This window comes from Myotis myotis, unplaced genomic scaffold (assembly GCF_014108235.1).
Source record: "Myotis myotis isolate mMyoMyo1 unplaced genomic scaffold, mMyoMyo1.p scaffold_m19_p_9, whole genome shotgun sequence".
In the NCBI taxonomy this organism is placed as follows: Eukaryota; Metazoa; Chordata; class Mammalia; order Chiroptera; family Vespertilionidae; genus Myotis; species Myotis myotis.
The window spans coordinates 70,942,436-70,955,468 of NW_023416401.1; the positions used below are offsets into that span (position 1 = coordinate 70,942,436).

Sequence of the window (13,033 nt, forward strand, 5' to 3'; positions counted from 1 at the left end):
CAGCCAGGGGGGCATATTGCTCATCACCTTCCAGCTCTCCTTGCTGGTGAGGAAGCTTCAGGTACCCCAGGGGAACCCCCTGGAAAAGGTCACAGGGACCACTCCTTAGCAGCAAAGTGCTGCTAATGTTGGGGACTGGCACCAGCAACCAGCAGAAGGCATTCTTGGGAATTTGGTCAGGACATCAGTGAGATCTCTTACACCACCTTTGTGAGTCTCCCCCAAAGCTATGGTCCATGTAGTCAGCGATGGTCCTCAGAAAGTGAGGCCATCCTAGACCCATGAGTCCCTGGGCAACCCACCAGCTGACCACATGATGGAGTCACATGATGGAGCCCCGCCCAAATCAGCAGCTAACAGAACTGTTAGCTAAATAAGTGGTTGTTATTTAAACCATTGAGTGTCGGCATGCTTTGTACACAGCAAAAGCTACCAAATACAGGGGAAGGGTTATCTAAATCCTGAGTCTAATTGCTAACCCAACAAACATCTGTAGGTAGAATCTGAAGGTGGCACTGAACTTCATGAAACACCAGAGAGTTCTGCCTGGAAGGAGGAATGAGAATAATCTCTCTCTAGTTATTACTGAATTGATACTGGACAATGACCCTTTCTTTCAAATCATCCTCGGCATTTTGCACTGCTACTGGGTTTTAATCTGCAGCTTTATCATCTTCTAGGTTACTGCTACAGTGGAATTTGTTCTTGAAAGATAACCCAGTTTCTTTAAAAAGAGAGCATAAAATTATGTAAAAAGGAAGGAATAAAATAAAATTACATGACTAAGCCAAAAAATGAAGGGGAATAAAAGAAGAATGAAGGATAAATTAATTGAACTGTGCTTTGAATGACTGGCTTGGTGACCAGCTTCTTATACAGTGAAGATCCCTGTATGAGGAGGTTAGGTCAATAGCTTGTACATATCTTGGACATCTCCAATGACTTCAATTAAAATTATTTTGAAGTGTCAGAAGAGTCCAAATACAAAAGTTTAGTTTAGCATGACCTTGCTGGAGATTTTGTGGATTGTGTGAGTATTAAGGATGTATCCTACTTTGGCTGAAGTGAGGTACCTAACACTCTGCTTGACTTCATTGCTCCCCTGAATCACCACATTTGCATAAAAACAAATAACACGAAAAGTGTGGTGAGCCTCTAGGCAGATGGAGGCCTTTGACTAATTAGTTGAGAACAGTGACAACTTTGGATACCCGCTTCAGAACAGATCTAGTGCTGACAATGCTCTGTGAATATGGGAACACAGTGTCACTTTCCTGTGAGTTGGAGGGGAGGAGCTACCAGGCTCAGAAGTCTGGTATCTTGGCTTTAAAGGAGAAGCAACTGAGAGTCTGGTCAAGGCCCCTTTGGGCTCCACATGTGACAGTCCTATTTGCAGAGCTTCCAGATGCCTTCTCAGGTCTCCTCAGCACCCTTCTCTTCCTTCTCCCTGACCCTGAGGACTGGAGAGTTTCTGTTCTGTCAGCTACAGACCCTGTCCTTGACTCCTTGCACACACAGATGCATATCCGGTTCTTCTTGCATATGGACTACTCATATCTTGGTGTGTAAGAGAATCACCTGAAGGGCTTGTTAAACCCAGAAACTGGGGTCATACTCACAGATGTTTGGGTTCAGAACATCTGGGGTGGGGCCCAAGGTTTTGCATTTCTAACCAGCTGCCAGGTGATGTTGATGTCCCTGGTGCAGAGACCTCACTTGGAAGTAGCTCTGCTTTAAGGAAGTGATACACTGATCTAAGCACAGGGTTTCAAACTAGCTGCCTACACGTCAATTCTAGCCCACAGACCAGTTTTATTTTTCTTGGTAATATTGTACAGGGAAAGTTATCCCCAAATATCTAGTTGTGTTGTCTTTCTTTTTTTTTCTTGACAGAAACACAAACTGGTTTAATATCTAGACAGCTGATATTAAATATAATGAAATTCTTCTGCCAAAGTATAGTTTATCAATTTGATCCATCAACTTTTGGTGCTTAAAAAATTCACTGGAATAATATTCAACAATTAAATGTTAGTTCATGTCTTTTATTAACCCAAATATAATTACTTATATTCTGGTTTGTTAAAGCAATAGGCCAGACAACATTGCCACAATAATGTCTGTCAAAGTGGCTGGCCATAAACACTCCAGCACCACGTTCTTCTGAAGGGCACTCCTGATGAAGGCGACTGACTTTGCCATTCTCATCCACACTGTAGTATTTCAGGACAGCCAGCTTCACCTTCTTTCTCTTATGCTTGTTCTTCTTGGGAGTGGTGTAAGACTTCTTCCTTTTCTTAATGCCACCACAAAGTCTCAACACAGATGAAGAGTGGATTCCTTTTGAATGTTGTAGTCAGACAAAGTACGTCCATCTTCCAGTTGCTTGCCAGCAAAGATCAGTCTGCTGATCAGGAGGAATTCCTTCCTTATCCTGGATCTTGGCCTTTCCGTTTTCTATCGTATCTGAGGGTTCAACCTCCAAAGGGATGATCTTCCCTGTGAGGGTTTTCACGTTAATCTGCCTCTTGGCGGCGACTCCACTGCAGATGGCAGATCAGAAAGAGCCCTGTTGTCTTCTTTTGTAAGTAACAACATCTGTCATTGTCAATGACGCCAATTGCCTTGACATTAGTACCAGAATCCCCATTTAGAGGGGGAAATGTATGCTTGGATTTGTCACAGTCCCCACCAACCCCTCTCATACGACACCAGGCTCACTTCCATTGTTTTCTTTATATATTGTTTCTGTTTGCCCCTAGGTTTGTGTACCCTAATTTAAGTTTGCATAATATTAATCTTCACAGGCAACACCTTTGCATTTTTACAAGGGCTTGCAGGTGATGATGCCTTAATTCAGAGGCGTGACACCAATAGTGGAAATCTCAGGCTTCAGTGGTCAGCTGCTGTAGAGAATGTGGGGTTTCTCCAAGGACCTCGCAGAACGGTCACCTGCCATGTCTCCATAAGGAGGTTAACCTGGTTTCCCCAAAGTTGACATGTAATAATGTGGACAGAGATGCCCTTTTTGGAAGGAAGAGCCTTTACAAAACCAGGGTGTGTTATTATTTTGTTTGCTTTTTGTTTTGTTTTTTACACAATGAATCTGGGTTAATTGAGACACTTAGAGATACAAAACATTCACTAGGATTCTGTATATGGAAACTCCATTCTCTCCTTCCATTTCTTTTTTCTCAGTTCTTTGGAAGGTGCCATGTATAATTGATTATGGTTTCTGGAGTATTGCCTGGGTTCAAATTCCGGCCTGGAAATTTACTTTCTGTATTGTCTTGGTTAAATTACTGAGCATTTGAGTTCTTTGGCTTCCCCATGCATAAATCACATCAACCTCATGGGGTTATATGTGACGATTAAATGAGATAAGGCATGTAAAGGTCATAGAACAACATGATGCCTAGTGAATACTTGTTAAATGTCATTACTGTCTGCTTCCCGTTGTAGAAAGTACAGTAGCAGAAGGATCGAGCCAATTTAAGCTCAAATTCCTATCCTACCATGTATTGGTCATGTGACTTTGAGAAATATTTCCCTTCCTTTTATTTACTCCTTCAACGGATACTTTTAAAATCTGTATTTCCTCATTGGTAAAATGAAGATGACAGTGTCTATTTTATAGAGCACTTGTAAAGATTAAATAAGACAATCCATATAAAATAGTGCCTGACATGTGAAAAGTACTTAATAATGTTAGGTTGGTTGACATGAAATTGCTAGTTTTGTAAGTCAAAAATGGCTGAATTAACAGTTTTCTTCAGTTTGAACTATATAAGTAGTATTATTGATTTTAATATGGTTGTTGTTATTTTATCCCTATTAACTCATCAAGGGATGGATCAGTTAGCTATCAATGTGAAAAAAATCTCAAATCTCAGAGGGGAAAAACAATGAACGTGATTAGTTATTATGAGTCTGTGGGTCAGCTAGGTGGTTCTGCTGTTCTAGAGCAGACCAGGCTAATCTTGCCTCGGCTTGCCTATGAGTCTTTAATAATGTTATATAGACCAGAGGTTCTCAACCTGTGGGTCACGACCCCTTTGGGGCCGAATGACCCTTTCACAGGGGTTGCCTAAGACCATCGGAAAACACATATATAATTACATATTTTTTTTTGTGATTAATCACTATGCTTTAATTATGTTCAATTTGTAACAATGGAAATACATCCTGCATATCAGATATTTACATTACGATTCATAGCAGTAGCAAAATTACAGTTATGAAGTAGCAACGAAAATAATTTTATGGTTGGGGGTCACCGCAACATGAGGAGCTGTATTAAAGGGTCGCGGCATTAGGAAGGTTGAGAACCACTGTTATAGACAGATGGGGGCTGGCTGGTCTTGCATGGCCTCACTCACTTATGTGGGGCAATGGAGTGACTGGGCCATGTGTGTCACTGTCTAGCCAGCTAGTGTGAATTTACTCATGGGGTGTTGGCCAAGTTCCAATAAGAATGCAAGACTTCTTCAGCTCAGGCTTGGTACTAGCAAGGTAACACGTCTGCTGAAGTCTGAGCCAAAACAAGTCACATGGCCAAACCCAGATTCAAGAGTTAAGGAAATAGACTCCACCCTTAGATGGGAGGGGCTGAAAAGTCACATTCCCAAGGACAGACATATAAGAAAGGGAGGCGAATTCAGGCTGTGTGTTTGTTGTTGTTGTTTTCGTTTTTATCAATCTAAGGCAGGAGGTATAAATAATATTTGTGTTCCTTTGCCTCATCATTTATATTACTTCTTTAACTTAAAGAATTATTTTTGAGAAGCACTAAAAATCTCCAGCCTTGGGTTGTTAGGTATTTTTATCTTCCCATCCTTTGGTTCCTTTGCAGTTTTAGGAGCTCTGGCTGGGACATGCGTGGGCAGTTGCCTTTAGCACCTTGAAGGCTCCATCTCTCTCCAGTAAAATACAAGAAGCAGAATCACTTCTATAAGAAAATAGAGTAGCTATATAACAACTTGGTTGGTTTAACTCAGGGGCCAGTCGCTGATGAAAAACACAGCTGCTCTTGATATTCTTTGTATCCTGCACCTCTAATCACCAGCAAACACTGTAAAGAAGCCACTGCTAAATGTAGTCATATCACAAGGAGGAGAAAAATATCTGTTTCTCCAACTTTTAAGACCTCAGGCAGAATGGACTTTATGAAGACTTTACAGGGATTTTAGGGATTGAAATCATGAAAGCTAAAATTGTCCTGTGATTCTGTACATACATTAAACTGTTGTTTTTTTCTCTCTCAACATGGTGATGAAGGTACTAATACTAAGAAAATTAAGATTAAAAAAATGGAGGCACAGAGAAGTTAGAAACTTACCCAAAGTCACACAAGACCCTAAGTATGAGAGTCAGGATTTGAACTAAGGAACCCCATTTTGGGAGCTATTCACTTAACCATTACTAAATTTGCAACAACGGAAATGATTGTCTTCTGTCTACTCAAATGTTATTAAATCCTTTTCAATTCTACTGAAGATTCAGAAACCATAACTAAAGCCAGTGACTCCATAGAGGCAGATTATAGCTCAGTATAAAAACAAAAACATATTCCAACCTTTAAGAGTTACCCAACAATTAAATGCGTTGTGAGGTAGGAGTTCCCAGATACAAACTGAACATCACTGACACAAGTACTTAGGTCTCAGAGACTTGGTTCAAATTCTGGCTCTTCAGTGTCTTACTGTGTGCAAGTGACTAGGCACCTAAGTTATCTTTAGCCTCAGTTTTGTCATTTTAGAAAGAAAGCAAAACAAAATAATAAAAATAGAAACAACTGTAAGTAACTCCATAAATTGTTGTGAGGATAAAGTAATACATTTAAAGTTCAAGATTCATTATCTAGCACCATCATGGATTCATTTCCTTTTATCCACCATCATAACAGTTGTCCAACAGAGCTTACAAAACATTTTACATGAGTAGGAGTGGTGGGCCTAGGGACACTGTGTCAGAAATGGGTTAGTTTAGCTACTTGGTACTAAAAGCATCACCTAAGAGCTTGTTACATATGCAAATTAATGGGCTCTAACCTTGACCTACTGAATTCTGTCATCTTGGGTGGAGCCCAGCAATCTGTGCTCAGGTGATCCTCATACCCGATAAACCTTGCAATACACTGGCCTAGGTGACCTGCAGGGATGCTTCCAGCTTTAATTGTATGGTTCCTGCTAATCCTCCCTCACCAGCACCCATCTAGTAATTGCTACCATTTGTTGAATACTTCTGCTCAAACATGTGAGTAAATACTTTGCATGCATTCATTTAATCTTGCATCAGTGGGGCTGGTGCTATCATCATGCACACTCTACAGATCAGGAAATAGCAGTTAAAGAAGGTAAACTAGGATTTTGACCTGAGTCAGTTTGGAGCTCTAGCTACTAAGCAATCTGCTAAATTAATCATAATTCTCCTAACTCTAAGAAGGACCCAGAGGGGAGCTATTCATCTTCAAATCTATTCATCTCATACTGGAATGAGATAAAGAAATTAAGCTAATGATCCCAGACAAGTCATAGAGAAGGTCTGTGCGGAAGGTCACTGGCTGACAACCTCAGTCCTCTCAAGACTTGATGATGCCAGGAGGTCACAGGGCTGCAGAGAAGGGGACCCGGCGGCTCCTCCCAGGAGAATCCGCAGGGAGGAGTGACCTGGTGGGTGGAAATGCTGCCTTAAGTGCCCTGCAATTGAGAAACACAGCTGTGGGTAATTATTTTTTTCCTAGCTATAAATAAAATAATCCTAAGAAGAACAAAGGAGAGAAAAACAGTTAAGGGAGCTTCACTCCTGTTCTTCTCCCACCCCCATCAGCTGCTCCAGATGACAAAGCAAGAGTTGGTTTAAACCACCCTCCACCTGCTGCCTTTTCTGCTGGTGACATTTCTATAAGGAACGAATCTTCCAGCAGAACGTATGGTCAGCTGAGCCTGCAGAAGAGGTGGCAATGCCTATCTTCTTGCGCTGTGGTCCTGATGTAGAAGAAACCAGCAGCACAGAGGCAGATAGTTGTGTGGAGGGCGAGAGACCTTGTGTCCCATCACATTGGGGTCCTTACCTCCCTTTGTGTTTGCTGTAGCCACACACATGTATGTGCCTGGCACTGGCTTCATGCCTAGGCTTTGCTCTATGCAAGTGGGGCCTCACATTACAGACGTAGCTCATTTATTGCACTTTGCTTTATTGTCCTTCCCAGATGTGGGATTTTTTACAAACTGAAGGCAAGACCCTCCACCAGCAAAAACAATTACCACTTGCTTTACTGTGATACTTCTTTATTGCAGTGCTCTGGAACTGAACCTGCAGTATGTCTGAGGTATGCCTGCATAGACAATAGTCAGGATTTTAGACAATCTGAGAAGGATGTCCTTTGGGCCCAACTCAAACCATCTCCAGCACCAGCATTCCACAAGAAGACCTTTAATCCTTTGGCAAATAATTATTGGTTATGTAAAATGGCAATACTCCTGAAGATGGAAGCACACCAAGACAACTCTCTCAGTTGAACCTTCATGGTCAAGAGTCACTTTCAACAGAAGCGATTTTGATGGCTTTGGCGAGGGAAAATACAAAAATTGTAGATTTTTGCTACTCAATGTGTGGTTGTAGGCCAGCAGCAGTGAGTCTCCTGGACACCTGTTAGAAATGCAGAGTCTTGGGCATGTCTGAGACCTACTAAATCAGAATGTACATTTTGAAACATCCCCAGGTAATTTGTATACATATTAAATTTTTATTTTTATTTTTTTAAATATATTTTATTGATTTTTTACAGAGAGGAAGGGAGAGAGATAGTTAGAAATATCAATGAGAGAGAAACATCGATCAGCTGCCTCCTGCACATCTCCTACTGGGGATGTGCCCGCAACCCAGGTACATGCCCCTGACCGGAATCGAACCTGGGACCCTTCAGTCCGCAGGCCGACGCTCTATCCACTGAGCCAAACCAGTTTCGGCCATATTAAATTTTTAGAAGCATTGATCTAAATGTCCAAGACTGAAATGCATAGCAGCCATGTGGGGGAAGGGAAAAGGGCCAAAGGGAGAGATAGTTCAGTGGTGAGCACACATAATCTGGAAATGTAGGCAAAGTCTTTAATATTTTTGCAGAGCAGAAAACAGCTGAAAGATCAAAACCTAATCTGTAACCATGGCTCAACTTTTAGATCAATAACAACATCTCTTGGTGGCCTTATGGGGACAGAATCCCATACCTCCAGTGGACAATAATGAAGGAAAGGATGATATTGCTGATGTAATCATCTACAGCAAAATACTGGTTAATAGAAAACTTCGAAGTTTTGATGCATCCATCCAGAACACATTTTGGTTTGCAGCTACCATTGAATGTTATTCATGAGGAGCTTGACTTAGAAACAAACTCTGAGCTTCCTGGAACCTTGCTTTGATAACTGAGGTTCAGGAGTCTCTGGGTTCTTGAGCCTGAAGGTGGAGAGACCATTGTTCTGGGCACTGTAGGTGGAGGAGGTATAGAAGGGCAGGGCTAGAAAAGCCTGTACTGAGACCTGTGGACCCTCTGTGGAGTTTCTTCTGTTTAATTCAGTCAAGCCTGTCACAAACCCTTGAGAAAGAACCAGCCTATATGGACTACGTTGCCTCTTATTGTGAGGAATTCTAGATAAAAGTTCAAATTAAGTTATATTCTTGTTCCTAAAACATGACCATAAATTGATACTTCAGTAATTTCAGTTGAAATCGCAGACATACACTCAGAGAATCTTTGTCACATTCAGTGGAACTTCAGCTGATTTAGGTTCTCTGATACCAACTTCGTAGTCAGAGACTTTGTAGTTATGATCTGAAATGTACAGGAACAGGGGCTCGAGTTTACCAGAGTCCACAGTGCATCCCACTGTAAAGGGAGGTGACTTTGTAACTCAGATCACCTTCAGGATGACATGAGGTTCCAGATTAGGGTTTATCATGTTCCATGAAATGGAACATACCTACAGGATGATTAACAAAAGTAGAAATATCAAATCATAAATGAGACACAGAAAGACTGCCGCGATACTTACGGAATCTTATTACTGATGTCCACAATGCTATCTCTAGAAGTTAAAAATCTCTTCATCACCTTTGTTTAGGTCCTCCTGTATTTCATTTGGTTTTAAACTCTTGAAAATTAGTCTCTCATACCCATATAGTGAGTGAGAACTGGAGACCCTGGAGGGTACAGCAATTTATAAAAATGAAAATGGGTAAGCTTTAAATGAAATAAAATAGGTATGAACCATTTACTGAAATGAAATGAGAAAATTCAAATGAGGTAATTATCTGGCGCACAATCTTATCAGGTCTAGATTTTCAGGGAGAGGCCGTGTCTCTTGTTTACAGGCAAGGTTCTTATTGCACAAGGTTTACCATATTTACCTCTTCCCAGCCACGGTGACCCGCCCACAGTAACCCCAAAGGTTGTATCTGAATCATGAACATTTGGGGGCCCGTGGAAGGGTCTCTGTCCAAAAGCCTGGATGTCTTTCCTTTAATAGCTGCCCTTCACATTACCAAGGAATGAGATCACCCCATGCTCCCATTTCTTCACTCACTCATTTACTCAATCTCTACTCTAGAGATAAAACAGATCCTGCTCTTTGCTGGGTTTACATTCTAGGAGGAGACAACTAAAATACACTCCATCTGAGAATAAAAGAGCCCACTAAGATGAAGTGTAACTAAGGTAGGTGGGCTACCTATTGGCCATGACAGTTAAGAGGATGAAGTCCAGACAGAAATAACAGCAAGAGCACAGGCCTTGACATAAGAAGGAGTTTGGCATGGGTATTTTTCTTCTTAACAAGCTTTTATAGCTCTCAGTATATTTCCAGGAATGGATCTAAGCACTTTGCAAATAATACATTATTTAATTCTCATAGAAACCCTGTGAGATACAGTACTAGTGCTATTTGTGAGATACTACATTTTGTAAATGAGAATGTTGAAGCCCAGACATAGCTTGTCCAAAGTGACAGAGCTGGTGAATCGTGGAGTCAAGATTCAAACCCAGGTCCAATCCCAGGGTCTATGTTCATAAACCCTTTGTTGGCTGTTCCCAAACTGCTACACATTGGAATACTTTTGGGATCTTTCTTTGTTTAAATTTTTTTAAGTTGACATACAATATTTTATTAGTTTCAGGCGTACAACATGGTGATTAGACATTTATATGACTTATGAATTGATCACTCTGATAAGTCTAGTACCCATTTGACATCATACATAGTTATTACAATATTATTGACCATATTCCCTTGCTGTACTTTACATCCCTGTGACAATTTTTATAACTGGCTATTTTGTATTACTTAACCCTTTTGTCTTTTTTACCCATTTTCCCAACCTCCCTCCCATCTGGCAACCATCAATTTGTTCTCTATGAACTTGATTCTGTTTTGTTTGTTCACTTAGGTTTTTGTTTTGTTTTGTTTTTTAAATTCCACATTTTTTAATTTCCAGGTAAAATCATGATATTTGTCATCCTCATTTGACTTATTTCACTTGGGATAATATGCTCTAGGTTCACCCGTGTGTGGATCTTCATAAAACTACTGATGACTTGCTCCCTCCGTCAACCATTTGGCTGTATTTAGGGTGGGCTGAGAGTTGGGCATTGAGATATTTGAAAGTTCCCAGATGGTTAGAATGTATAGCAGATTTGGAGACTATGGACAATGTGCTGTGTTATTTAGCACTTGAGTGTTTGACAGCCTGGAAGAATACAGGCTCAATGAACAAGGGAAGGACTTGCATTCCCTCCCCTCCTGCCCTTGTTCGTTGACTTTTGCCTTTTTATGCATTTGCCAAAATCAAAGGCATTCATATAAAGAAGCCATGGTCTATTTTGAATAAAGTGGATCCTGGTTGCATCATTATTCACATCAGCAGTGCATGCTTGGCTCTTCATGCCAGCTACACAGCCACCTTACTGCCTGACATTGTGAGAGCACCCCAAAAAGGCCACCAGATGCCTCTGGCAGGAGAAGGAACAGGCAGAGCTAGGAGCTAAATCCAGTGACATTAGGCCTTTGAGTTAGTCCATTTACTATTTTCTGCAGAAGTTGGTCCTCAAAGTTTCCCCTAGTTCTTCCTCACTCCACCAATGGGCTATTTTGTGCTCATGCTACAAATCTCTGTTCCATTCACCAGAATGTTGGGTGAAATTAGCTAGTAGTTGGCTTCTGACAATGGGGGAAAGTCTACACTGTGTCTGCATTGGCATCATAGTCAGCATGAGAACCGCGAGAGACACCAGGGACTTCATTTTGTCTATAGACACGATGGAACCAGGTAGGGACAAGAATTACATCAACTCAGATATTTCGCCCAGACACATCCTTAATATTTCTCCAAGGTGGGAACTAGGCTGAGGTCAAGGTTCTGCTTGGTGGAACTGAGAGCATGATAAGTGGCCACTGTGTGCCTTCCGGAGTGTCCCACACCTGAAAGAGGGAAGTGACTGCTCTGGAGGCTGCGGAAATGCTGATTAAATAAGATCACAGGGAAGTTGAGGGAGCTTCTCAACACCACCTTTGCTGAGCTGTTGAACTGGAATTGGAACTGGAATTGGAAATGAGGGTGTCTTTGCCAGGCGTGCCTGATTTAACTCCACACCCCTATTCATGTGGAAGGAAGCCTTCCAAGGACTCTTAAGTGGGCAGTGAAGCGATGAAACGAGGTGATTAAGGCACAGATGCCAAGAGCAGACTCTGCATTACTTACAATCCTACAGTGTGACATTTTATGTGATTATAATGTTTCAGTAGGGTAGCAAAGGCAGCACTGTAAAATGCCCCATCAAAGTCCCAGCTGGCAAACCAGGGATTATGCAACAAAGCTGCAGGTTGGGAAGCCAGTATCAACCACATTCTCCACTCACGTTGTGTACAATTAGCATTCACAAGTAATGGCTCAAAGCTGACTCCCCGTGTAAGGATTTATGGGGCTTTCCACAGAGCAAAAAGTCAGATACGTATCAAAGACACATGATTAGACTCTGTCCAAGAGTCCTCAAATTGTGACATACTTAGGACCAAGGTGAGTTTTATTTACTCCTAACTTCAAACACTTTGGAGGTTTCATGAAAAGTAATACTTTAAGCTAAAGTATAAAAAATGTTGGTGGTATGTGATAAGTATTAACTAAGTTAATTGACTGACAGACATTTATGGGTTCCAGCCTGTGGGCTGTGGAGAAGGGATTATGGTGAAGGGGGCATGGGAGGATTCACACTCTTGCCAAGCTTGGAGGAGCTAGGCATCTTTTACAGGGAATCGAGATCTGCGTGTGTGTGTGTGTGTGTGTATTCATGTACTGCCTAATGATAGAGATACATTCTGAGAAATGCATCGTAAGGCAGTTTCATCCCTATGCAAACATCGTAGAGTGCACTTACATAAACCAAGATGGTATAGCCTACTACATACCACGGCTAGATTGTATGCCATTCTTGTATATGAGATTCATCATTGACTGAAATATTGTTGTGTAGCACATGACTGTATACAAGATGTCTGAAAAATGTATTCACACTTGAACAGCTGATAGCTCAATTTTGAAAATGAAATGTATTTTGAAGAAACATTGCTTTTATAATTATTTAAAGTGTGAGTATACAATTTTTGGGAAACCCTATATATGTGTTTTGGGGTATATATGCAGATGTATTTACATACACACATGTTTTTAATTGAATGTACTAGTATATGCTAGTCAGTTGAATAAAAAGTTTACTAATTTTGCATTAGCTTTTTGCCATTTTCTATTTTCTTAATCAACAAACACTAGTATGTTAGTAATAACTGCCCTGGTTCTTCTCTTTGAAAAAAGAATGAATTAATTCCTGGTTAAAGATGTGGTAGTAATGAAACCAAGAACAGACAATGTGGGAGAATGTACACCTGTCCGCTCTTTTTCCTGAATCAAGCCATTGGCCAGAGTGACAGGACTCAGAGGGCCAGTTCCTACTGAGCTGGTCCAAACTGGAGAGAGAGAAAAGCTC

At 41.1% G+C, this 13,033-nt stretch overlaps 1 pseudogene; it reads right to left on the bottom strand.

Annotated features, from left to right (window-relative positions):
• Positions 1-2,063: 2,063 nt before the first annotated feature.
• Positions 2,064-9,109, bottom strand: LOC118662478 (annotated as a pseudogene).
• Between the last annotated feature and the right edge of the window lie 3,924 nt (positions 9,110-13,033).